Source organism: Lutra lutra, chromosome 6, assembly GCF_902655055.1.
Source record: "Lutra lutra chromosome 6, mLutLut1.2, whole genome shotgun sequence".
NCBI lineage: Eukaryota > Metazoa > Chordata > Mammalia > Carnivora > Mustelidae > Lutra > Lutra lutra.
The window spans coordinates 49,821,982-49,847,352 of record NC_062283.1 but is presented as its reverse complement, the minus strand read 5'-3'; positions in this window follow the sequence as shown (position 1 = coordinate 49,847,352).

Here is a 25,371-nt window from a genome sequence, read left to right as displayed (position 1 = left end):
TTCTTTTATGCCCTCCTCCCATGACTGTGCCATCTGACAGTGGAGCATTATACAAGTTCTATTTAGAAGTCAGATCGAGCACGCTTGGAAAGATGGCGGAGGAGTAGCTGACTGAGATGACATCAGGTCACAGCAGTTCAGCTAGCTAGGTATCAAACCATTCCAAACACCTACAAACTCAACAGGAGATAGAGAGAAGAAGAGCAGCAATTCTAGGAATAGAAAATCAACCATTTTCTGAAAGGACATGTGGAGAAGTGAATCCAAAGTGACAGGAAGACAAACCATGGAGGGAGGGGCTAGCTCCTGGCAATTGGCAGAGCAACAGAGCACAAAATTGGAACTTTTAGAAATCTGTTCCACTGAGGGACATTGCTCCAGAGGCTAAGTGGAAGTGGAGCCCTCAGGGGGACATTGTGGTCTTAGGTCCCAAGGGGCCACAGAAAGATTGGAGGTGTCTGAGTGTGGTAGAGCTCCCAGGTATTAAGGCGGGGAAGCCGGCTACAGAGACAGAGCCAAGGAGTGAACACTCAGCTTGGGGTTACATTAAACCAAGAACCAAGGCACACTAGGGCCACTGTTCTTTGAGCAGGTACCCCAGAAGTAGAAGATCAGGGAAGACTCACCTTCCTGCTCTGGGAAGAGCAGCATGGCAGGAATCTTCTGGGTTTGGAGACTCCAGATGAGACTGTGTGCCAGAGACAGAAATGCGCGGTCACAAGCTGCGTGAGCACAGAGTGCAGCCAGAGACCAGGGACACAGGAGCAATTGAGCGCTTTTCTCCAAAGGCGCACTGAAGAGTGGAACCTCAAGCTCTCCACTCCTCTAGGCCAGAGATTGGGAGGCCACCATTTTCATTCCCGTCCTCCAGAGCTCTACGGAAAGCATTCAGGGAAAAAAAGCTCCTGAGAGCAAATGGAAGCAGATTACTTAGCCAGGCCCCTGGTAAGGGCCTCGCAATTCCTCCTCGGGCAAAAACACTCGAGAATTACTGCAACAGGGCCCTCCCCCAGGAGATGAGCAAGAAATCCAGTCAAAACCAAGCTCACTGATCAAGAACAGTGAAACTCCAGAGAAGGGGAAAACAAAGCATAGAATTCACTGCTTTCTCCCCATGATTCTTTAGTCTTGCAAAGTTAATTAAATTTTTTAATTTTATTTTTTTCTTATTCTAATTTTTTTAACTTCTCCTCTTTCCTCTTTTAACATTTTTTAACTACTTTATCTAAACAATACATTTCTAAAAAAAAATCTTTTTAAACCTTCATTGTTATAGTCCTATTTTATCCCTTCATTGTATTTAACCTTATTTTTTGTATACATATAGGGTTTGGGGGTTTTTTTTTCTAAAAAATTTTGGGATACAATTTCTTCTAATAGATCAAAATATACCCTAATCTAGCACATGGCTTTGTTCTAGTCTCCAGCCTGACCACATTCCCTCCTCTTTTTTTTTTTTCTTTTTCCAACCAACTTATCAATTCCTTTTTTAGAATTCTTTTTAAATTTTCATCTTTATAGTCATATTCCATCCCTTCATTGTGTTTACCCATATATATATATATATATATATATATATATATATATATATATAAGTTTTTCTTTATTTAAACTTTTGGGAGGTAGTTTCTTCTAAGAGACCAAAATACACCCAAAATCAAGTGGGTGGCCCTGTTCTATTCACCAGTCTAATACATACATATATTTTTTTTTTCCTTTTTTCCCCCTTTCTTCTCCCCCTGGTTTTGGATCTCTTCAGATTTGGTTAGCATACATTTTTCTGGGGTCTTTGCCACCCATTTAGTATTTTATTCTCTCATTCAAATGATAAGGCAGAAAACTCACCACAAAAAAAAAAAAAAAAAAAAAAAGAACTAGAGGTAGTACCAAAGGCTAGGGACTTAATCAATATGGACATTGGTAATATATCAGAACTAGAGTTCAGAATGATGACTCCCAAGGTGCTAGCTGGACTGGAAAAAGGCATGGAAGATATTAGAGAATCCCTTTCTGGAAAAATAAAAGCACTTTCTGGAGAAATAAAACAACTAAAATCTAACAAAGTTGAAATTAAAAAGCTATTAATGAGGTGAAATAAAAATGGAGGCTCCTACTGTTAGGATAAATGAGGCAGAAGAGATAATTAGTGATATAGAAAACCAAAAGATGGAGAATAAAGAAGCTGAGAAAAAGAGAGACAAACAACTACTGGACCATGAGGGGAGAATCCAAGAGATAAGTCATTCCATAAGACAAAACAATATTAGAATAATTGGGATCCCAGAAGAAGAAGAAAGGGGGGGGGCAGAAGGGACACTGGAGTGAATTATTATAGAGAATTTCCCTAATATGGCAAAGGGTACAAGCATCAAAATCCAGGAAGCACAGAGAAAACCCCCAAAATCAATAAAAATGGGTCCACACCCCATCATCTAATAGTAAAACTTACAAGTCTTAGTGACAAAGAGAAAATCCTGAAAGCAGTATGGGACAACAGGTCTATAACATACAATGGTAGAAATATTAGATTGGCAGCAGACCTATCCACACAGACCTGGAAAGACAGAAAGGACTGTCATGATATATTCAGCGCACTAAATGAGAAAAATGTGCAGCCAAGAATATTATATCCAGCTAGGCTGTCATTGAAAATACAAGGAGAGATAAAAGCTTTCAGGACAAACAAAAATTAAAAGAATTTACAAACACCAAACCAGCCCTACAGGAAATACTGAAAGGGGTCCTCTAAGCAAAGAGAGAGCCTAAAAGTAGTAGACCAGAAAGGAACAGAGACAATATACAGTAACAGTCACCTTACAGGCAATACAATGACACTAAATTCATATCTTTCAATAGTTACCCTGAATGTAAATGGGCTAAATGCCCCCAATCAAAAGACACAGGGTATCAGAATGCATAAAAAAACAAGACCCATTGATATACTCTCTACAAGAAACTCATTTTAGACCCAAAGACTCCTCCAGATTTAAAGTGAGGGGGTGGAAATAATTTACCATGCTAATGGACATCAAAAGAAAGCTGGGTGGCAATCTTTATATCAGATCAATTAGATTTTAAGCCAAAGACTATAATAATAAAGAGATGAGGAAGGATACTATATCTTACCTAAAGGGTCTGTCCAACAAGAAGAACTAACAATTTTAAATATCTATGCCCCTAACATGGAAGCAGCCAATTATATAAACCAATTAATAACAAAATCAAAGAAACACATCAACTATAATATAATAATAGTAGGGGAGGTTAACACCCCCTCACTGAAATGGACAGATCATCTAAGCAAAAGATCAACAAGGAAATAAAGGTCTTAAATGACACACTGGACCAGATGGACATTACAGATATATTCAGAACATTCCATCCCAAAGCAACAGAATACACATTCTTCTCTAGTGCACATGGAACATTCTCCAGAATAGATCACAACCTGGGTCACAAATCAGGTCTCAACTGGTACCAAAAGTATTTGGCTTACTTGACATCCAGTTGCCTCAAATTTATAACATTAAGAAATTTGCTGCAGTCATCACTGACTTTTTTCATTTATCCGGCAAACATTTTCTGTAGGATATGGGTCAGCCCAGGGCTAGAAGCTACCTGAACCTGGGCCTTGAGAACTCACAGTGAGCCAGTGACAGGAGCTTACAGTGTCTCCTTACATATGAAATATCTGGAACTTTCTAACTGACTGTACTTGGCTTTCTTGCTGTTGTAAACCGTGGACTAAAGCAGTGGTTCAAACTAGGTTGATTCTCTCTTCCCCATACAGCAATGTCTGGAGACAGTTTTGGTGTCACAGTTGGGGGTGGGGATGGTACCAGTATCAGGTGAGTGGCATCCATGGATGCTGCCATGCACAAGACAGGACAGCCCACCCCCCCCAACCAAGAGCTATATTGCCCACAATATTGAGAGTGCTGAGACTGAGAAACCCTGTTATCAAAAATGTGAAGAAAAAAACCCTGTACAAAAAAAAAAAAAAAAAAATCAAAGGGGCATCTAGCAGATAAATAAGTCCTGGAAACCCAATACACAGTACAGTGATTACAGACAACACAAATGAACTATACACATTTGACTTGCTAAGAGACTAGGTCTTAATTTTTCTCAGCACTAGAGGAAATAATAATTATATGACATGATAGACATGTTAGGTAATGCTACATTGGCGATCATCTTGCAACATAAATGTATCATATCTATGTGTCATACACCTCAGACTTATACAATGTTTTATACCAAATATAACTCAATTTTTAAAAATCAGAGATGAATAGAAACTCTTTAAGGCAAGAGTCTGTGTCAGACTCTTCAAGGAAAATGCCTGTGTAAAATTGAAAAAAAAAATAAATTAAACCACAACACTGATAAGGAAATAAAGTATACACAGCAAAATGAAATCAAGTTGAAAATACCCCTTTAATCTGCAGTGTTGGCAAATTAATCTAATTACCAGGTATTTTGCAAATGCTCTCAGTAGTGCTGGTGTGCTGGAAGGAAGAAGATTCAATTTCCAGCCTCCCCCAGAAATTCTCTAAGGAAAATTTGTTAGTTAGCCCTCTTTGCGTGCTACGGAGCTGAGGTTCTAGAATGAGATACTGCTCCATCTAAGATAAAACATGACTTCTAAATCTGGGGCAGACAGGTTGCCTGGTTCAGGAATACCCATTCTATTTTAGAGATTAAATATGGATGTGGAGACTACCTCCTGCAGACCAGGCTTCCAGAGGACTGCGATGGTGACCCCTTTCCTGGTTGCACAGGCCCTGGCATGGAGTTCTCTTGGGCTTTCAAGGACCCAAAGAGGGGTTCTTTCCCAAAATACTCCTACCTAACCCTAAAGGGGAAGAAAAATTCGTTCTCACATAGGACCAAGGGAATACATGGAATAGCACAAGAATGCCTGTGTTCAAATCCAGCTCTGCCATTTATTAGCTCTGTGACCTTGGATAAATTACTTAACCTCTCAGTGCTTCAGTTTTGTCATCTGGAAAATGAGGGGCAACCCACCTCACTGGATTCTTGGGGGAATGAAATATATTAATTTGCAGGTTAACGTACTTAGAATAATTCCTTCTACACAAGAAGAGCTATATAAACTTTAGTTATTCTTATTTGAGTGAGCCCATAGGAGAAAGAAGCTGCATCCATTTTTATGGATTTCCCTGGGCCCAGTGTAGCGCCTGTGCTACTCCTGGAATACGTGACAGTGATTATACTTCTAAGAGGTTTTGCTTTGGTTTGATGTCAGTATTTTACTCAAGGAACTCCTTCATCAGTGTTGATATAATTTTGAGCTTTTGAAAAGTCACTAGATAATCTGAGATTTTTTTTTTAGTTTATTTAGAGTTATAATATAGAGGAAGTCTCGCAAAAACTCACATTTAGTACTGAAATGCTTTTTTAAATTAAATAAATTTTTTTTGAGAGAGACTACATGGTCACGTGAGCAGGGGGAGGGGCAGAGGGAGAGACAGAGAGCAGGCTTCACACTCAGAGTCAGAATGGGAAGCAGGACTTGATCTCATGATCATAAGGTCATTACAGGAGCTGAAGTCAAGAGTCAGATACTCAACTGACTGAGCCACCCAAGCACCCCAGTACTTCAAATATTTTTAGAAGTGTTTTGGTCAATATGGAGAAAAGTAGCTGACAAATGTCCACATGGGCTTGGGGCGCAGGAATGGGAGGTAGGATAGAACAAACACCAAAATGTGTTCTCATTTCCACTGGGATTTCTTTTTTTGATGCATTTATTAATTTTATTTCTACTTTTTATTGAATAGAGTGCCCTAATCCAAGTATACAGCATGACACATTTTACATATGCATAACTGCTCATAACCACCAGATTCAGAGCTGGAAGGAACATTCTAGCATCCCAGAGGGTCCCCTTGTCTCTTCTTAATCCCATAAAGGGGACTAAGCTCCTCTCCAACCTCCATCACTATCAAGTAGTTTTATGAGTTCTTACACTTGGTAAAAAGATATTTTTCTATGTTTTGTTTTGGGTTTTTTTTTTCTGAGAGTTCTATTGTTTTACTTTTTATGCTTACGTCTATGATTCATGTCAAATACATTTCTGTGTGTGTATGGAATGAACTATGAGACCAGCTATTTTTTTCTATATATACATCCACTTGCTTCATTACTATTTATTGAAAAGACTATCATTTCCCCATTGAGTTGCAAAGGTAAGTTTATTATAAACCAGTTGTCCTGTACATGAGTATCTGTTTCTGGACTTTGTAATAGTCCCTCTGTGTTCCTTTGCTATATTTGATTATCCTTTGTCACTACCATACTGAATTAATTATGATAGTTTTATAGTTTCATAAATTTTAAAGTTTGGTAGTATACAAGTCCTCCAATTCTGTTCTTCAAATTGTCTTAGGATTCTAGGACTTTTGCATTTCCATATAAATTTTAAATTCAATTTATACATTTCTACTAAAGGAAAAAAAAACCCTTTGTTGGGATTTTTAAAAAATTTTTTAAAGATTTTATTTATTTATTTGACAGACAGAGATCACAAGTAGGCAGAGAGGCAGGCAGAGGGCGGGCGGGGGGCGGGGGGGAAGCAGGCTCCCTGCTGAGCAGGGAGCCCAATGCGGGGCTCTATCCCAGGACTCCGAGATCTTGACCTGAGCCAAAGGCAGAGGCTCAACCCACTGAGCCACCCAGGCGCCCCTGTTGGGATTTTTAATATGACTGTACTGAGTCTCTAGATGAGTTGAGCAGAACTGGCAGAACGGCCATGTTTCCCTTAATGTATGAGCATGGTAGATATCTCCATTTACACATGACTTTCTGGAATTTTTCTCAGTGGTGTTTAGTAGTTTTTAGTGTGGAGATCTTTCAAATCTTTCATAAGGGTTATTCCTAAGTAGTTAATGTTTTTTGATGCTATTGTAAAAGATACTTTTATTTAATACTTGATTTTCCTTTAGTTTGTTTCTAGTACATAGAAAGGCAATGCAACAAATATGCTAACTGTGTTGATTAAATCTAACAATGTATACACTCTTCTGAATTCTCTATACAATCACATTATACATGAATTATATGAATGCTATTTCTTGCTTTCCAATTTTTATCTTTTCTTTCCTTTCCTCACCTTTTTCCCTGGATAAAGCCTAAAGAACAATGTTGAATGGCAGTGGGAATAGAGGTCCTCTCTTTCTTGTTCCTAACTTCTAGACGAAAGCATTCACTATTTCACCATTAAATTGGATACTTGCTGTTGGGTTCTTGTAAATATATAAGTTCCAGGTTTTATCCCAGACTTGCTAAGTGTCTTTACTGTGAACAGGTATTGAATTTTATCATATGATTTTTTTACATTTACTAAGATGTTCATGTGTTTTTTCTCCTTTTAGTTGTTAATGTAGTAGATTACCTTGATTCATACTTTTGAAGAGTAAAACCACCTTTCTCTCTCTCTCCTAGAATACACACCACTTAGTCATAATTCCTTATCAGGGGTTCCATTTGCTAATTATTCTGTTTAAGATTTTTATGTTTCTGAGCTGTATGGGTCTATAATTTTCCTTTCTTTTATTTCTTTTGTCAGATTTTGTCCTCACTGTTATACTATCCTCATAGGGTAAGTTGGAAAGTGTTCCCTCTTACTCTGTTTTCTAAAAAATTATGCTTAAAATTGGTATGATTTCTTCCTTAAATATTTTTGAAGAATTCATCAGCAAAGCTGTCTAAGGCTGGAGTTTTCCTTGTGGGAATATTTTTTTTTAATTTTATTTATTTATTTTGACAGAGAGAAATCACAAGTAGGCAGAGAGGCAGGCAGAGAGAGAGAGAGAGAAGGGGAAGCAGGCTTCCCACTGAGCAGAAAGCCCGATGTGGGCCCGATCCCAGGACCCTGAGACCATAACCTGAGTGAAGGCAGAGGCTTTAACACACTGAGCCACCCAGGTACCCCAGAATATTTTAAACTACAGATTTAATTTCTTTAATATATGTAGGATTATTCTGATTGGCCATTTCTTTTGGGGGCAGTTTTGGTAAATTGTGTCTCCTTCCTCCTTTGCCCCCTTTCTCCCTCCCTCCCTTCCTTCCTTTTTTCCTTGATTAATCATGCATCAGTGTTCATCAATTTTATCACTTGTTTCAGAGAAACAAACTTTTATTTTGTTGATCTTCTCTGTTTACAACTGCTTTACATTTGACTGATTCTACTTTTATCTGTATGATTTTGTTACTTTTACTTTCTTTGGCTTTAATTTGTTGTTCTTTATCAAATATTTTTGATAAACAGAAGCTTAGATTGTTAATTTTCAACCTTTCTTTTTTTCTAATATTTTATTTTAGCTATAAATCTAAGCACTATAGCTATAAATCTAAGCACGATTTTAGCTGCATAAACATGCCATATTTTTGCTATCATTCACTTCATGATATTTTCTAATTTTTACTGTGATTTCTTCTTCAACTCATGAGCTAATTAGAAATCTGTTGCCCAATTTCTAGACAATTAGAGGTTTTCATTCTGCTGAAATCTAGCTTTCTGTTTTTAAAGAAAGAATCTATAGTTCTGTTTTTGCTTTTAGTTCAGTTCCACTCTGGCCAGAGAATATACTGTATGTTATTTCAATCCTTTATAATTGGTTGGAACTTGAGTTTTGTTCCAACACATGTTCTATTTTGGTAACATGTACCCTGCAGTTTGGAAATGCTGACTTTTTTTCTTATTTTATCAGCTACTGAGAGAGGTACTTTAATTTATTTTTTTTTTTAATTTTTTTCAGTGTTCCAATATTCACTGTTAAATCTACATCTATGGTTATACATTTATATAGTTATTTTTGTTTTATATATTTTAAGTATATATTAGATACATACACATTTAGAATTATATTTTCCTGTTGAATTGATCCTTGCATGATTATGAACTATCCCTCTTTCCATCTCCAGTTCCCTTGTCTTAAAGTGTGCTTTGATAGCCACAGTCTTACCAGCTATCCCTTTGTTAGTGTTAGCACGGCATATCATAGTGAACATCCTTTTACTTTCAGCCTATCTGCATCCTTATATTTAATGTGTGAATTACAGACAAGAAATGTTTGGGATAATTTTTTTTTAAGATTTTAAATACTTATTTGGCAGACAGAGATCACAAGTAGGCAGAGAGGCAAGAAGAGAGAGAGGAGGGGAAGCAGACTCCCTGCTGAGCAGAGAGCCTGTTGTGGGGCTTGATCCCAGGACCCTGGGATCATGACCTGAGCCAAAGGTAGAGGCTTTAACCCACTGAGCCACCCAGGTGCCCTGTTTGGGATAATTTGGTCTCTTAATCATAGTATTTAGTCCATTAATGTTTAATGTAACTACTAACATATTTGGGTATAAGTCTCTCTTGCTTTTTGTTTCTGTTTAACCTTCTGGGGTTTTGTTCCTTTGTTCCTGCTTTCTAAATTTCTGTTCAACTAATCAAGTATTTTTCAGTATTCCATTTTATCTTTTCTGTTGGCTTTTTATTTTTATTTATTTTTATTTATTTTTATTTTTTTTAAGATTTTTTATTTTATTTACTTGACAGAGAGACACACAGAGAGTGAGGGGGAACACAAGTAATGGGAGTGGGAGAGGGAGAAGAAGGCTTCCCGCTGAGCAGGGAGCCTGATGCGGGGCTCGATCCTAGAACCCTGGGATCATGACCTAAGCCAAAGGCAGATATTTAATGACCAAGCCACCCAGGCATCCCTCCTGTCATCTCTTTAAAAAATATATTTTATTTATTTATTTGAGAGAGATAGTGAGAATGAGAAAGAGCACAAGCAGGGAGAGGGAGAAGCAGGTTCTGCAGTGAGTGGGGAGCCCAACGTGGGGATCTATCCCAGGATCCTGGAATCATGACCTGGGCTGAAGCAGACACTTAACTGACAGAGCCACCCAGGCACCCTTCTGTCAGCTTTTATTTAATCATTTTCATATTATTATTTTAGTGGTTACTCTAAAGGTTATAATATGCTTCTCATTCTTGGCTAAATACAATCTACCTTAAATTAGTACTTTCACCACTTCATCAGTAAAGCAAAAACAGTTGAATTCCATTTATCCTCCTCCTGTTTTTGTGCCATTGCTTTTGAGTATTTTTCTCTCACAAATGTTACAATCCCCATGAAGCATTACTATTGTTGTTGCTTTAATTCACAAATATTTTTCCATATTTATCCCCCAGTTATCCTTCCTGGGGATTTTCCTTCCCTCCTGCAGATTCTTGGGATCATTTTCTTTTACCCTGAAGAACTTCTTTTAGGATTTCTCATATTGAAGTCCTGCTGGTTACAACCTTGCTCAGCTTTTAATTGTCTGAAAATGTCCATAATTTGACATAATTTTTGAAAGTTTTTTTTTTTTTCCAGAAGACAGAATTCTAGATCGGCAGGGTTTTGTTTTGTTTTGTTTTGTTTTGCTTTTCCTTCAGCACTTTAAAAATATCATTCCACTGACTCCTACTTCCACAATTGTTGAAAAGTTAACTATCTGTGTTAATATTGTTCTTTGAAGATGATCTAGTCTAAAGTATATGTTTCTTATTCATCTGTATTTCCATATCCCTTTAGCACATAATATAAGCTTCTTGATGGCAGGGACCATTTCTGACTTGTTCATACTCAGCATCTAGAATTGTACCTTGTGCATTATTTAATATTTACTTAATGCCTAATTTTAAAAAGAATTTATAAATGAATGACTGAATTATTTAAATACAGTGCAATGCCTAACAAAAGTAGCAGCTTAACAGAGTGAATGAATGAAGCCGTTGTCCCTTGACAAAATCCACACTCTTAGAAATTTCTAAGAGCCATTCAGACTGTTGCACAGACCTCCTGCTTAAATTAAATTTCACCATTGCATAAATAATTTACCTACATTAATAGCTTTGATAAACTTGGCTTGCATATTATATCTCCAGATAATAACATCTGAAAATAAGATATTAGTAGAGGTAAGATTCCTTTTAGGTTATTTACTATATTAAAGATGAGCCAAACCAAAATGTGTTCTATGGCAATTAGCTTTTAGAAAAATTGATTTCGTAATGTAATTTCCAAAGGATGGAGATTTATTACACACAGAGATTAAAGGAGGTTACAGTGATTTTAAGCAAATAAAGATGATGCTTATTCTCAGAAAGCATCAGGCTTAACAACCAGCAGAGCCAGACTTAGAAATAGATGAAACTTCTCGTTGCCAAAGTAAAGGAAACAATTTTAAACAAATTGGCTTTGCATATTACTCTCAGCTAATTTTTGTAAACAAGAACATTCAGCCTTCTTGTCCCTTAACAAATGTTGCAAAATCGACATAAGTTTCACCTAAGTTATTACTTCAAGACTTTTGGAATTCCTTCATATCACTTTACAACACAGGAGGCAAGCCTTTGAAGCTCAGATGCTTATCCAGCCTCTAGTTCATTAATGGAAGGAGAAAACAGGCTGTGTATTAATCAGAGCGAACAACTGCTGAGCCATAGCCAGTAGAAGTAAAGAAAAGAATGAGGAAATGAAGATCTGACCATTTATCTCTGAACCACTTATGTGATCTCTGGCTAATTCACGCCAGGAACTTCTCTCACAATGGGAAGATTTGAGACCTGGCTATCTCTATTTTGAAACATCCATCTGGGACCAAGCTTTCTTGAAATCAGGAATAGCGGTGGATATGTAATTTGTTTGTTCAACGAATATTTGCGGTACACCTCTTATGTGCTTTGGAGATTCTTGTGAATAAAATGTCACAATCCTGATGGTCAAGCAGCTCATGTTCAGTAGAGAGTGAGAAGAGTGGCGGAGGGAGAGAGAGAGTGCTGTGATCAGGAGGGAGCAGGATGCAAGGCTGCAGAGAGTGGGGCACCCAGGAGCTGCCTGGATGATGGGGCAGATAGTGGGGGTGGAAGTGGGGAACTCAGAGCATTCATAATGAGGCAAGAGAATTCTAGAAACTAGGAACAGGGAGCTATCAGGACTTTTTGACTGTGAACACATTTCCCAGTGTAATGGATGCCAAGTGAGATGACAAGCAGCCGTAAAGAGAACTGTTCTAGTCAAGGCGTTCAGGAAATTCCCCTAGAGCTACTGTTAGCGATAATTATTTATTAGTGCCTATTAATATGATAATAGCTGCAACCATTTGTGGCATGCTTTCTCTGTACCAGGCATGATGCTGAGGGCTGTAGACACTGCTTCACATCACCCTCTGCTAACCCAACGGTGTGGGCACATTTTAATCCATACTATAGATACGGCCACAAGGACGTGGAGAAGATCATTGGCTCAAGTTCACGGAACTAACAAATTGTGGAACCACAGTATTAACATGAGTCTGCCAGATGGCAGAACCCTTGTGCTTGGTAGAGGTCAGAATATGTGGCTGAATATCCAGAATTATTTAACAGATATTTATCAGGTACCCATCATGGACCCGAAACTTCACCAAAATTATGAAGCAGAGGGGCCTGGCATACATCTAATCCTCTCATTTTAGGCATGAGAAAACTGAGGCTTACAGAAGTTGAGGGAATTTATAATAAAGTGATGTCCTGCCTTTGTCACCTATGAAGGGGAGACAAGGGCTGAAAAGAGAGAAAGAAATGATAGCTCAATGGATTTTTATTCTAAAACATTTAGGTGGTTACATCACCATGATGGTGCAGTAGGAGACCTCAGCCTCTGCGTCCCCCACCCCCGCAAAGATCAACAATTCCATGTCTCTCCACAAACCAAAATAAGTCAGGGTGGGGATGGGTGGGGGTTCTGGAGTGCACTTCAGCAACCTCAGCAACACAGGAGAAAAAAAATTGGAGCACAACGGCAGGTAAAGGGAAGGAAGAACAGTTTCATGTGGCCTCCATCGTTTCACGCTCCCAGGCCAGCATTCTTCTAGGCCCAGAGGGAGCGCCTTAGCTTGAGAAAGTTCTCTTCCTGCGAAAGGGAAAGCCCATGATTGACCAGTTTCTGGAGCCTTTCCAGAAACTTGCTTCCGTGTCACTCCACCTAAAGCAGCAAAGCTGAGATACAGGGAGATGGTCAGTGACAAGATAGAAGAGTAGGGGTGACCAGACGGGGCCAGGCAGCGGGGAGTTCCCAGTAACTCCCAGTAATGCTCTGAGAGGAGCCCGGCAGTTCTTCCCACTAAAAAAAAGCGATGGCAAGTGCGGTCATCACACAGCCCCAGAGCAGATTTTCCTGGGTTTTCACCCCACGGGCATTTGCCCGCCCTCTGAATTCTTCTCCACTTCCTAGCCTGCTCCACACCCACCAGAGCCCAGGATCCCCATGGGCAACCCCCAAGCCTCTATCGCTGCATAAATACAAAATGCAAGGTCACAGCCCCCATGGTGGACCTTCACTCACAAGTGCGTGCTTGAGGCTAGCAACTCTAGCTGTGCGCCTGCACGCCCTTGCCCTGCCTCCCAACACCAGCCTCCCTGCTGTACACAGGTCTGCAGCTGCTCCTGGGCCCAGCCTTAGCCCTGTCTTGTCACTTGCCTCCACTCCTGGGCCCGCGTGCAGCTAGCCGTGCGCCTGCGCCCTGCTAACCAAGTCCAGTGGCCAGCCTGGATGCCAGCGTGCATGCCCAGGGCCAAGAACTAGAGGCCAGGACTATGTGCCTCCAGCTTTCACTGTGCCCGAAGCAGAAAAAGAAAGGAAGAAGTAAAATCATCTTCATTTGCTGATGACATAAAAGGTCCCAACAATTCCACCAAAAGATAACCTGTTAGAATAAATGAATTTAGTACAGTTTCAAGAGATAATATGAACCTACAAAAGTCAGTTGCATTTCCATTCCCTAACAGTGAACTCTCTGAAAAAGAAATGAAGAAAACAATCTCACAAGAGCACCAAAAACAACACAACACTTGGGAATAAATTTAACCAAGGAACTGTAAGACAAAAACTGTAAGACATTAATGAAAGGAATTAAAGAAGACACAAATAAATGGAAAGATATCTCATGTTCATGGATCAGGGAATTAATATTGTTGAAATGGCCATACTACCAAAAGTGATCTATAGATTCAGGGTGATCCCTATGGAGATTCCAAAGGCAGTTTTCACGGAAATAGAATTAATGATCTTAAAGTATGTTTGGAACGACCAAAGACCCCAAGTTGTCAAAGCAATCCTGAGAAAGAAGAATGAAGCTGGGGGCATCATATTTCCTGATTTCAAACCATACTGCAAAGCTATAGTAATCAAAATAATATGGCACAGGCATATAACCAGATACACAGACAACCCAAAAAAGAAACAGAACTGAGAGCCCAGAAATATACCTGTACAGTTATGGTCAACTAGCACTTGATAAGGGAAGCAAGAACATACAATGGAGAAAGGCTAGTTTCTTCAGTAAATGGTGCTGGAAAAATTGAGTGTTCACAGGCAAAACAATGCAATTGGACCCCTATCTTACACAACTCATGGAAATTACACAGAAGACGGTAAACTGTATCACCCAGAAAAAGAAAAGAAAAGAAAAGGAAAAAAAAAAAAAAAACCAGGAAAAAAGCTCCTTGACGTTGGCTTTGGCAGTAATTATTTTGAGATTTTTCCAAAAGCACAAGCAACAAAAACAAAACCAAGTAGGACTACACCAAGCTAAAAAGTGTCTGCACAACAGAAGAAATAACAAAATGAAACAGCAGCCTACAGAGGGTCAGAAAAAACTCAGAAAATACTTGTCAATCTTATATCTGATATATGTAAGGAACTCAACCAACTCAAAAGAAAAAAAAAAAAACGAAAACATAAACAAAACCCAAACTGATTAAAAAACAGTCAAGGACCCAGTCACAGAGCTGCAGCCCACAGAGGACTCAGCAGCCTCCCCCTGGCGCTCCCGGCTGCCCACAGCTCCATCTCCAGGCCCTCCTTCTCCCACCACGTTCCTCCATTTCCGCTGAGGAACAGGAACCCTGCAGTATGTCCACTCTCCAGAAATTGCACTCTTTTGATCCCTTTGCTGATGCAAGTAAGGGTAATGCTCTGCTTTCTGCTGGCATTGAAGGTTATATCCATGGAGGAATTCAACAGAGAAATGGCAGAAGACCCTTACTACTGTCCAGAGACTTGCTGATGATTACACAGAAAAGAAATTAGTGAAGGTGCTTAAAAAGAAGTTTGCCTGCCATGGTGTTGTGCTTGAGCTTCCAGAACAGGGAGGCGTAATTCACAGGACAACTAGCACAAGAATATAGGCCAGCTCCTCCCTCGCAGAGACTGGACTGGCTAAGGACGAGCAGCTGGAAGTTCATGCGCTTTAAGTACTTTGGCTCACCGAAGCTTAAGTGAGGATTTCCTTCCCATGAGTAGAATTCCCATTCTGTCCTTTGTCACCAGTTTAAATACCCCACAGCTTGTATAATGGAACCATTTCAGGGCTGCTTTTCATTTGGACGAATGTAACTGCTTCATGCAATAAACTGGAAAGAGTCATGCTGTCTAGTCTTGAAGTCCGTCATTTAAACAGAGGTCAAGCAATAGGCGCCTGGCAGTGTCTGGCCTGAAACCAAGAGTAGCGAGATGTTTCAGTCGAGCCCAGAGCCCCAAGATCGCAGCCAGCTGTGTCTGTCCACAAGTTCCTCAGCTCTCCCTCCTCAGAGTCCCCTGCCCTAAGAGAATGTCACCACCTGAAGAGCCCACGTGAAGCTGAGAGGAAAGGATGGGGTCAGACAACACCCGCGGGTGTGCTGCTAGAGGTCAAGGAAGATCCCTGGTATCTCCAACGTGACCCAGGGGGCAGAGCTCAGAGCGGCCACCTTCCCTCTAGTGAGGAGTGATGGAACATCTGGCTTGCCATCAAAGACTTTTCGACCAAACATAACCCTAGCTACTGGTGTCCAAACACCAGAATGTGAAGCCAACCTTCTGTCAGAGTGAAACTTTTGTCAGGGGAGCAAACTTCCAACTGATAGATCAGCCACATAGCTCCCTGGAGGGCTTGCCACTTCCTAGGATCAGTGGCCCAATGGCATGGGAAGTAACAGACTGGTTTTCAGTTTATTTTTTCTTTCAGTTTTAATGTTACATAATGTCTTCAAACCCTTATTTAAATAAAATTTGTTGTCAGAAACTAATCATCCCACTGAGTACCTCCAACTTATACAATTTTCTATGTCAATGAATAAATTCTGGAAATCTAAAGTACAACATGATTATAATTAACAATATGTAGTTTTTAATGAGGGTTACTGAGAGAGGAAATCTTAAATGTTCTCACCACACATACACACACACACACACACAGAAACACACAAACACACACACACGCACACAAACATGCACACACATACACGCATACAAACACACACACAGGGGCACAAAGACAATTATGGGAAGTGATGGAGATGTCAACCACCCCCACTGTGGTAATTATCTTGCAAAATAGAAGTATATCAAATCATCACTCTGTACGCCTTAAACTTGCACGATGTTAGTGTGTAAATTATATCTCGGTAAACTTGGGGGTGGGGGGTTGAAAAGAACAGGGGTGTAAACATTCCTTAGAAGTCACTGCTCTTCTGTTCAGTCAGTCATTGAGGATGACTGAATCAAGAAAAAGTTAATTGGCATTAACTTTCCCTCCCTATCCAAAACTGCTTTCAGGGTGAAGTCTGTGGCTTATAGGCCTTTTTTGTCTGTGCGTTTTCGCAGTATGCTGTGAGGTACCTCTCCTGGAATTATCCTTCCGTGTGTTTATATAGACTGTTAATAGACTGCTCAGAGACTGCTCTAATTAAATACGGCAACTGAAAGAAGTAGGACCTGCCCAGCAAAGGACATGTGGCTTTTAACTGGAGTCAGGCAGACTGTAAAGGTTTCCCACCTTGGCCCACCAAAAGCTTGGACCCGGCCATTACAATGGCACCACATGAGATGCATTCACTGAATTAACATCTGGGCCTGGTTATCAGTTTGTTTTCATCTGGAATATTCATTTTTAAAGTCTGGCCCATGCTTCCCATTTATTTTTTAGAAGGTGTATTAGGTTCCGGATGCTTGAAGCAACCCGTGGCAGGCGTCAACCTGGTTCAGCTCTTGGAAAGGACTTACAACAGCAAAGCCCCTATGAGCTAAGTCACATTCACATAATTTGGGTAGATTGCAGTGGGGAGGGAGATCAGACAGATATAAATTACTTAGCAAGAGCATTCTTTATAGAACCCACAAAGGAAAACTTTAATCCAGTTCCAGGAGTTCTCGTTGATTTGTGTCATTTAGCCTGACTAATGAGCCCTGATTTTATGTGAGGGGTATGGCCATGATGATTCTCATCTTCAGCCAGTAAGAAACCTATGCTTACGAGAATGAGGTGCCATCTTCAAAGTATATTCCACGGAAAGTTGATTGGAAATCAATATAGAAAAAAGTAACCTTAAAAAAATGTTGTTGGAGGCAAATTGGGTTGGCAAATGCCAACCAACTTAAATGAACTTTAATGAGCCAACTTAAATGAAATTTAAGGTAAATGAGATTGTCTATGACGATGTTTTAGAATGTTCAAGGGTCTGTTGTGCCTCTCCAAACTTACCTGAAAAAGGCCTTTTGTTTGTTTGTTTGGCAGAGTATCCTGGCTTGCTCTTTTCTTTGCAATGTGTCCCCCTGTTTAAGGGCTATCACTATCCACTCTAATGGTCAGCTTTCTCATTTTCAAAATAGAGTAGCACTTATTTTGATGGGATTAATCTGAGGATTGAGTAGAAGTTTATATACATATAAATTGCCTGGTACATGACAAAGCATACAAATGGTTATTTCCAGGCAAGGGCATGACTCTGGTGAATCAGACTCATAATGTACATGTCTCTTCACACCTTCCGCTCTTTTAAAACACATGTGCAGCCCTTACAGCTTAAAAGCCTGAACTTTTTCTCTTTCTTGGGCAATCTCATCTCTGATTATGCTACTTTGACCTCTGTTTCTTGTATAGGCCCAACCCTATACTAATACATACATGTTCACTGTATTCTCCAAAATGTGAAATTTGGAGAAAACATGGGATTAAACAATGTTCAACAGATGTTACACATTTCATTTCAGCAGGATGTCTCAGACCCTTAGTTACGTATGGCATTGTGCCCCTCTAAGAGGGAACTTTAACTGAGAGCATATTTTCCAAATTTATTTTACAATGGAACTCCACTTTTCTTGGAGTGTCTGTGGGTCCCAGTGGTCTACGGAACACAGATTTAGAAATGCTACTGTAGAGGCTTGCTGGAAAGGAAAATGGCCCCACTGTTAAAGTCCAGGAGAACCTCTGAGACTATATACCCAGTAAGTGGACACTGTTTTCTGATACTGATCAGAGGTTAAGAGTGACACATACCTATAGTGCCCAGCTTACTTACATTATCATAAAAAACATTTTGATAATGCCACAGCTAAAAAAAACTTCACAGACAGCAAAATCTTGAGTAGCTTAAATTGCCCAGGGTACAAAGTACCAGAACATATTGAGTTTTCTGGTTAATTTAGGCTAAAAATGTTTATAACATTGATAGGTACGCTTTTTGGACTTTGTCAATTCAGTAAATAAACATAATTGAACATGTCTGGGTGATTTGAGTTCTTTATTTGTGGTATTAGGAGGCAGGGCCTTTGGGAGGTAATTAGGTCATGAGGGACAACCCTCATGCTTGCCCTTCTTAGAACGGGCATGAGAGCTTACTTCTCCGTTCTCCATCAGGCGAAGACACAAGGACCTGCTGTTTGCGAACCAAGAGCAGGCCTTCATCAGGAACCCTTCCTGGCCTTCAGAATTGTGAGAAGTGTCTGCTGTCTGTGGCACCCAGTCTATGGTAAATTGTTACAGCAGCCCAAGCCACCTAAGACAAGGGCCTCACGAAGTCATGGCAGACACTGCCAATGAGACAATCCTTCACCCCTTCTCGGGAAAGGAAGGGCTCCAGCTGGCATGTTAGTTGCATCCTGACAGATTGCAGGTTTTTGCTGAACACATTGACCTGACTCCTGAGAGAGGTCTGTCCCAATGACTCGTTGCCTAGAGGCATGCCTATTGTGACACCTTCTGTCTTTGCAGGGCTCAAACAGCATGAAAACAGTGCTGCTGTTGGGAATTAAAGCAAGGAGGACTTCCACAAAGCAGCTCGTATGATTGGCATTGGAGAAAAGGTCCTCCCCCAGGCTCTTACCTGTAAGCAGACAACACACACCCTAATTAATACCAAAGAAAAATGAATAATGTGCTTACCTCTTCATAGTAGAATAATTGGATGACTTTCAGTGACATCTTGACTTTAAAGAATGAACGTTCCACCAGTCACAGATTCTACAGGTGGCACACCTCAGAGTAATCACATGACTTGACCTAAGAGCAAAAAAAATCCTGAAGTTTCCAAAGAGAGATAAATTGACTTGATTTCAACGCATTCAGATGGCCAATCTTCCTCATGTATTATTTCTACCATTTTCCTGCTAGACGCGAAAGTTTCTTGCCTTTGTATCTTGTTCTCGCCTTGCATATGTATTCTCTAACATAACAGAGGCCAGCTGGGTATAGTCAGAAATAAGTAGCTTTTAGCAGAATTCTAGAATCGTAGAAACAGGCTCCCAAGGTTTTCCAACAGGTCTTGAAACTAATATTTGCTACTGTGCCTTCCTGCCTGTAGAAGGGGTTCTGGGGTGGGTTAGAGAAGATATTTACTTCTACTCTGTTCCTGACAGGCAGTTCCATTCATAAGTGGAATTAAGAAAGGGGGCTTGTGATTAGATCATAGAGGAAGCCTAGGATATGGCAGATAATTAAGAGGGTGAAACCCCTGAGAGCTAACCAAGACAACTTCCGCTGGGAGAGCCCAACCTAGGATACTACCCAGAGACAGAGAGCTCTTAAAATTTATTAATAACATTCATTAGTAAGATTGTTTATAAAATGTAAATCAGTAGCTCCCAACTTTGACTCTGCCTATTAGCATCCCAATACCCAGGCTGCAACTGAGCCAATTAAGTATAAGCCTCTGGGCGGTGGGAACCAGACATCAGTTCTTTGAAAAGCTCCCCAGCTGATTCCAGTGTGCAGCCAACATTGAGAACCCCTGATCTAGGCAGGTTTGAGAAGGAAAACTGGAGGAGATCAGCACAGGTGAGTCTGCGCACTATTTGGTGAGTTTCATATTCAAGCTTTAGTTGGGGAGGGCGAAATACCCGTTATCTCCAAGGGAATGTGCCAGGTACAGGTGAGAGCTGGCAGGCGGGAAGCAGCAGAAAAGACAAATGAGCTAGGCCCCAGGAGCAACTATCCCTGCAGTCCACAGGGTTTGTTTAAACTGTGGAGGTTGTCAGCGAACCCAGAATTTGTTGACTTCATCTCTCCCTGGCTGCGGCGCCCGCAAAAGGCGGAATCCGGAAGAGCGTGTCTGACGGAATGGAAGGAGTTGAAGCAATAAAAACCCCGCGACTGGGACGCCTGGGTGGCTCAGTTGGTTGAGCAGCTGCCTTCAGCTCAGGTCATGATCCTAGCGTCCTGGGATCGAGTCCCACATCGGGCTCCTTGCTCGGCGGGGAGCCTGCTTCTCCCTCTGCCTGCCTTTCTGTCTGCCTGTGCTCGCTCTCTCTCCCTCTCTCTCTGACAAATAAATAAAATCTTTAAAAAAAAAAAAAACAAACCCGCGACTCAGCGTGTGGTTACAACTAGCAGAGAAGGGCGAGGGCTAACCTCAGAAGCAGAGGACGATTTCAAACATTCGGCTGAAAGGAATAGGGAAATGAAACATTATGGGATATCCCACAACTGCACAGAAACAGGTGGCCCAAAGAAGGGCGCCCCAGTGTTTCTGAGGCTATGAAAGCTGGTAAGTTGTTCAAGGTCTAAAAGACTCAAAAGTTGACACAAAATGGCCAATAAGACCATGAAAAGATGCTGAAAGTCACTAATCATTAGGGAAATGCAAATCAAAACTGTAAGATTTCCCCTCATACCTATTAAGATGGCTACTATCAAAAACAAAACAAAACAAAACAAAACAAAAGGATGTGGAGAAGCCGTAATTCATGGGCCCTGCAGGTGGGAATGTGGAAGGTGCTGCTGCCATGGGGAACAGTATGGAATTTCTCAGACAATTCAAACTAGAACTACTATATAATCCAGCAATTCTACTTCTGCATATATATTTTTTAAAAATCAAAACAACAACATGGATGAGCCTTGAGGACGTTATGCTCAGTGAAATAACCCAGTCATAAAAAAGACCGATCTTGTATGATTCTGCTGACCTGATAAAAATGGTAACTTTTAGGATATATGTATTTCGCCACAGTTAAAAATAAAAATACATATAACCAGTTACTTTTAGGTTAGAAAAAGCAAGGTACAGTGTAGTTTCTATAATATGCATATACTTTTGGCTAAAGAATAAGAATCAAAGGGGGCAGGCATCTGGGTGGCTCAGTGGGTTAAGGCCTCTGCCTTCAGCTCAGGTCATGATCTCAGGGTCCTGGGATCGAGCCCTGCATCGGGCTCTCTGCTCAGCAGGGAGCCTGCTTCCTGCTCTCTCTCTGCCTGCCTCTCTGCCTACTTGTGATCTCTGTCAAATAAATAAAATCTTTAAAAAAAAAGAATCAAAATATTTTCTCTTATTTCTTGCTTTACTTGTGTGTATATGTATTTATGTATGTACATGTTTGTGTGTCTGTGTGTGTACATATATGTATATATTTATATATACACCTATATTCATACCAAGAACCAGTGGAAGAATATGTAGGAAACTAATAAAATGGGGTGGAGGGAAGTGGGACTCAGACTTCTTGTGACACCTTTTTAATGGTTTTGACTTTTGAATCAAGTAAATGCATTGTCTATTAAAATTAAACTGTCCAAGTCATCCAAGCCCAGGCAAAGCCGAGGACATGGAAAAGGAGCGCGGGTGGATCCTCGGTGGGCCTCTTGGGGCCTAGTCTTTAATAGACACATCAATAGTGGCTTTATTCCAAGTGTCTGCGGGACACATTTGTCTTGGGCTGAGACAAGTGGGAGAATAAAGGGAACTCTGCTAGGAGACAGGGAGCAAAGGCCTAAGAATTCTGGAGTGAGAGGCAGGGGACGCCCCTGCGGCGACTGCAGAAGGCCCAGCATCTTACTGGAGAAGGAGGAACCAGGGAATTGAGGACCTGGAAATGCCACCACCAACCCCCACAACAAAGCTGTATATTATATACACAGGGACCCAGAGTCCTAGGAGGGCTGGAAGGCCGTGTCACCCTGGAGAAATAAGGAACATTGGGCTCAAAAGGGAAAGAGCAAAAAATAAGCTTTATATATTGGGCAGAATTCACAGAAGAAGAATCCTGGAATGTCTCAAATGCCACTTTTCCGGGGGAAGTTGATGTACCTTGGGGTCCTCTCTCCCTATAAGCAAATAGGGTGCCTCAGCTTGAGGCCTTAGTTCTCTCAGTGGAAACTCAGTTTACACACTGTACACTCACTCTGGACCCCAGCGGAGCTTGACCAGCGTCCTGGCAGGCTTGAAACCCAGGATATCTTCTCTTTGTGTTTCCCTCTCCTTCTTCCACCAACCACCCGCCCACCCCTCGCCCCCACCTGGCCCCCCCCATGGGGCAATGCTAATTCACCCCTTTGATCTCCAGGCTGGCCAAGCAAAGCAGGTTTGGTAAAGGGAGTATTCTTTTTCCTGGAAAACTGCTCTGGGGCAGCCCTCATTCTTGTTGGGTACGTTTCCAGAACATACATGTTCGGTGGAAGCGTATGTGCATGTAAGGGTCTGAGACATATCGCCAAATTGTCTCCTAAAGGGGCTGTTCCATTTTCACTCTGGGCGGCAGCGCGCATTGAGGCCCGGCTCTACCATGTTCTCGCCAGCATTGTGCACAGACTTCTCTGCGCTTGCCAAACTACTGGGGTCGAATGTGATCTCATAACTCTTAAATTTAAGTAGAGTTAGCTATTTGCATTCTTTTACTGTGAATTGTATTTTTCATGTCCTTTACGAACATTTTAGGGGTGCCTGGGCCCCTCCGTGGGTTAAGGGTCCACTTTCGATTTGGGCTCAAGTCATGATCTCAGGGTCCTGGGATCGAGCCCTGCATTGGGCTCCCTGCTCAGCAGGGAGTCATCTTGTCCCTCTGCCCCTCCCCGGCTCATGCTCTCTCTTTCCTCTCTCAAATAAAATCTTAAAAAAATAATAAAGTAAATTTTGATTTTGTGTAGCTTTTTGATGGGTGGGGATTTATCCGCCTTTCTTCACGGTTCCTGTGATTTGGAGTCTTGCTTAGAAAGGCTTCCCCAACTCTAAAATTATATATTTTTTTTAAAATGCTCTTTCATATTGTCAGGCTTTTTCTGTTTGGGTTTTGGTAGGGTACCTTAACAGAATCTTAGTTTGAGGAAAGGTAGGTTTCTACCAGTTAAAATAAAGAAAACATTTCATAAAACTGGGCATTTTTTTTGGATATCTGTCCTCCCCCCACCCCAAGACGTTATGGCTCTGGTTTCTGCCTCTCTACGGGCATTTGCAAGTATTTTTCATAATTGTAACCTAAAAATACATCTATAGAAATGTTGCTACCGCCGAGCATACTCACAAGCAAGTTTCTGTGCCGTGGGCAGCCTGCGTTCTGTTCTGGAAGCCGGACAGAGATTGTTTTGCAGTCTTAACAACAGTTTCCAGTAAACAGATTACACCGTGTGGGAGAATCAAATGTGAAAGGGGCCTCAGTTGAACTTTCATTATTTGTCAATTATCGGCATGAAGCTACTTAAAGATTTCACGAGACAGGTCGTTAATACCATGGGCCAGAAGATGTCCGTTAAGGAAGAATCCTCCTAAAGGGTTTCATTCAGAAACGTTAAGAAAGGTTTCCAAAGCAATGGTTTCATCGACTTCAAAATAGGGCCAACTTTTAACTTATCTTCTTATGTGATTTGGGGAGTCTGCCAGAAATTATTTATTCTAATCCCCACCTCTAGGAAGAATACTCCCAGTGCCTTATTCTTGGGTAGAACGAAACACCAAATATACTGGATAGACTGCATCTTGGACATGAAAATTCCAGAATTCCTGGTAGGAACCCAACCCTCCATATAAATCTATTTCCAAGGATCTCCACCACCAATACATTCAAGAAATATTAATAAGGAGCAAAATGTTGTTCTCTTTTGCATTCTCCATTGTTCCCTGTACCTACCAGGGGCTGGATGGCAGTGAGATGAACCTGCCAAAGGAATGAGAAACAGAGAAAATGGAAAGGCCATAAAAAGCCATTGTTCCTTGGGGGCATTGAGGTGGTAACTCCAGTTAAGTGGCCTACTCTGGTTTTGGCTCAGGTCTGATCTCAGGGTCATGAGATAGAGCCCCACGTTGGGCTCTGTGCTCAGCACTGAGTCTGCTTCAGATTCTCTTTCCCTCTGCCCCCCCTGCTCATGCGTGCATGCTCTTTCTCTCAAATAAATAAATAATTTTTTAAAAGATTTTTTTTATTTATTTGACAGAGAGAGATCACAAGCAGGCAGAGACGCAAGCAGAGAGAGAGACGGAGAAGCAGGCTCCCTGCAGAGCAGAGAGCCCAATTCGGGGCTTGATCCCAGGACCCTGAGATCATGACCTGAGCCGAAGGCAGAGGCTTAACCCACTGAGCCACCCAGGCACCCAAATAAATTTTTTATTTAAAAAAAAAATGCCATCATTCCTCCAAGGCATGAACTACAGAGTCCTTTGGTTCTTCTCCAGCTGACAGCCCGTGGAGATGATGACATCTGGACTCCACTCTCCGTACCACCCCAGTTCCTTCTGACCCTCAGATCCTCAATATTGCATCTACAGGGGATCAGTAGTGTTTTTAATCACCAGCACCTGGAAATAGAACCTTTCCCAGGCAGGGTAGCCAGATTCAGCAAATAAGAATATGGGATGCTCTGTTAAGTTTGAATTTCAGATAAACAATGAGGAATATTTAATAAAAGAATATCCTATGCCATGTTTGGGACTTTGACTAGCAATTTTCATTGTTATCTGAAATTCAAATTTAGCTGATGTCCTATATTTCATATGACAACCCTACTCCCAAGGCAGCCTCCTTAGAACAGCTGTAATGAAGAAGACCTCTTTCTCATAATAATAAAAATCTGTCTACTACCCATTGGTGGTCCTTCAGATATTTAAAGAAAGCTATAGAAGCACCAAAGTCAGACAGACTTGGGTTTACTTTTGTTACTTTGTGCCCTTGGGCAGTTTCTTTAAACTCTCTGTTTTCTCATCTCTACAGGGAAACCATTATTATTATAGCTCTTAGAAGCCCCAAGTAATGTTGTTCAGCCTAGTCAGAGTGGTGGTTGAAATCAGCCACAATTCTGAGT